Here is a 3,432-nt window from a genome sequence, read left to right on the forward strand (position 1 = left end):
AGAGTCAAATAGCACTAGGATTAACACTTGTAGAGAAGCATCTTCTGGTATTATGCTGCTATTTCCAAACTTGGGAAGAGTTATCTCAGACAATTTTATGTAAAAATCTGCTATCTAGGTAGAGGAGAAACATTCCAAGAACACATGGTACAAAAAACTTCTCTTGTATCAATATTTTGTGGATAGCAAGTGTGGAGAAAAATTATCCCCCGAACACATGGTACAAATAAAGTTCTCTTGTACCAGTATTTTGTGTAGAGCAAGTGTGGACTACCCTATCAGAATCAGATTACACTTGGTTTCAGTTCAAGTAACCATATAGAGGCTCATTGGGAGCCAGATTCTGAGGGTTCGGTAATGTATGATGTTGAAAAATCTTCTCATTGGCTTGGGAGCTGGAAGAGCTGATGACTCAGAGGTTGCAGATCTGGATCTAAGGGTGTACATAAGGATGACCCACCCTTTTCTTGCCCTCTTTTCCTTTGCAGCTGGGAAGAAGTAGGAGTGCTTTGGGCTCATCCCAAGAATAGAGTGGGGGAGGGAAGGTGTGAACACACAGCCATATTTTCATATTCATTCCTTATCTGAGGTGAATGAATGATCCAAGATTTAAGTGTCTAAGTTAACTTTGGGGATTGTGGAGATCCAGGGATGTTACAAGAAGTCCCATTCGCAATGGGAACAGTGGTCACCAGAGTAGCAATGCTTGAAAGAAGTAGAAATGGCCATAGATGGAGTATGAGAGCACAAGGGGAGAGTGGTCCTGGAGAAATTTGCTACACTTGAATGTACAAGGATACTCTCAAGGTCTCTCTGAAGAACAGGGGCCTGTGGGGCGTGCTCCTGTCAGAGAAGGTGCTGTGCTCTAGGAGCAAAGCAGAAATGAAGTAGCTCTAAAGAAACACGAGATGTGCACGTGCAGAGCCATCTCCACCTTGAACGTTCCCATGGACTATTTGTGTCCCACCTGGACTAGAGTGTTCCAAGTATGTGTGGGTCTGGTCAGCTGCAGTAGCACGCAATGACCCTGATACAGTGATACCATTTTGACCCCCTTATTTTTATTCTTTTTTCCCCCTTTTTAAAAATTTCCATCCTCTTCTAACCCAAAGGACAACAAACACACCTGGAGGTGACAAGGTTAATTAATAAAATTGCTTTATAATGCTATTGGCAACCAGAGAGAGACAGAGACAGACAGACACACACAGAGAGATAGAAAGAGAGAGAGAGAGAGTACTATGGAGACTGAATACAGATTGAAGCAAACTATTTTCACCACTTTTTAAAATTTTTTCTTTCATGTGGTTTTTCTCTTTTATTCTGATTTTTCTTTCCCAATATGACTCTTAATGGAAGTATATTAAAAATAGATGTACTTGTATAACCTATGTCAGATTGCTTGCTAAGGTGGGGAGGAGGAAGATAATAGAAAGAGAGAGAAAAAGAATTTCTAACTAAAAATCTTACAAAATTGATTAAATACATCAAAATAATGATAATGAAAAATGGATTAAAATAATTTGTGAATTCAAGAAACACACATGTGGTTTACACAAATATGTGACTATATATATGCTATATATATATGAAATATATATATCCATATATAATCATAGATTCTTGTATCCCACAAACTTGGTTTTTACAGGGGTCTTTCACGCGGTTTTAACAGTTTACCACTGCTCTTTTAGGAGTTTTTTTTTGGTTTTATTGACTTTGTGCCTACTGGAGAAAGGCTGTTGGTCTTGTCTGTATTAGTTCCCCATGCTTCGGTTACAGTTTAAAGGAGAGGCCTGTGGTGACATGGTGCCCTCTAGTGATTTCTAAACTTTTATGAGGGTTGGCTTGAATTCAAGATCACATCAAAACTACACTCACAAGACCCCACCCATTTCTTTTAGACCAGTCAGTATTTGTCATGTGAACAAAAACAATTTCCTTAAAATAGAAAACATTAAAAAAAAAAAAAAAATAGAAAACATTGATATCAAGAAAGTATCCTATGACAAATGCACTAAAATACGGCAAATGCCACCCTGTCCCTAAACCGCCTTGCCCTTCGTCCCCATCTTTGCTCCTGACTCTGGACCTACAAGTAGCCAGGGCCATTAGTGTTTCCAAATACTGCCCTATCGGGCGGTGTCGCTCACAGAGACTGTGGGACACTTGTGCAGCAGATTAAATTTCTGAAATGTGGATCGTCTTTTTTGTTCACAAAATTAAGGGCTAAGGGATCGTGAGGAAGGTGGTGGATTCTCCCACAACCTCCAGTGACTAATAAAATACTTTCCAAAGAGGAAGGATTGGGGGATTCCCGCTATTCAGAAAGAGAAAGCCTGATGTTTTGAAGAATAGAGACTCTCAACCTGAGTTGGGCACCCAGAGCTTCCTAGTGGATTAGCAACTAAGAAAATCTTTTTTTTTTTCTCCCCTTCCTTCCCTTTGCCTTCCCACGTGCAGATTTCCACTCCTTTTATATAGATTTTTCATTGTGAGACAGTGCTTTTTGGTTAACTTTTATTTGTTTAGATATAATATTCAGGGAGAAAGAGGAGGGAGAGGAAGGGGAAAAAAAAGGAGACAGATTTTAAAAAATTTTTACCTTTCAGATCTGAACCATCAAGAATTGATGGGGGTTGAGGTCCCTTTAAGATTTCCTTTCTGATTTCCTAACCCTCCACAGTTTCTTCCTTATCTGAAAAGTCCGCCAGAATTTGGGGCACCGCCCACAAGCCTCTTTTAGGTATAAAAGTGCCAAGCCCTTCCCCCCAAAATGGTATCCTTCCGGCCCAGGGTTCCTGCCCGCCCAGCGGCCACCTTTGGCCCTGGAGTCTTTCTAATTGAGCTTTACTTCCAAATTTCTACAATAAACCTTTATTTATCAATCTAGGTTTTTGGCCTGTAAATTCATTTACAGGTGACACTGCACCTCATGGGATTATTTTACTATCTTTGCGCCAACCAACGGGATTCCCCCCTTCCTATCTCTCTTCAGAATGAGGACAAAAGACTGATCACTCTACAGTTACAATTGTTTAGTCATTATTCAGTCATGTCTGTCCCTTCATTACCACATTTGGGGTTTTCTTATTAAAGATGCTGGAGTGGTTTGCTATTTCCTTCTCCATACTGAATGAGATGAGGTGAGATCTTTCAAGACAGTTGTGAAAATCGAGTAAGGCTTCATCTACTTCAGAGTTCGAGTAGGCCTGAAGGACTCTGAAGTTCGAGCAAAGGGCATTGCCCTCCCCTCCTATGACATCTCCCTATTTCATCCAAATATGGGCAACTATGTACTTATTGGTCAAGTTCAATTTCATGGGTAGATCTCGCGTTTAGAATGTAAGACTCTCAGCCAATGAGGGTGAGGGTCAGTGGTGGGAGGGGGCGTTTTGCGTTAGGGATTAAAGGTGCTGTCCTGCCCACAGG

Source organism: Sminthopsis crassicaudata, chromosome 2 (assembly GCF_048593235.1).
Source record: "Sminthopsis crassicaudata isolate SCR6 chromosome 2, ASM4859323v1, whole genome shotgun sequence".
In the NCBI taxonomy this organism is placed as follows: domain Eukaryota; kingdom Metazoa; phylum Chordata; class Mammalia; order Dasyuromorphia; family Dasyuridae; genus Sminthopsis; species Sminthopsis crassicaudata.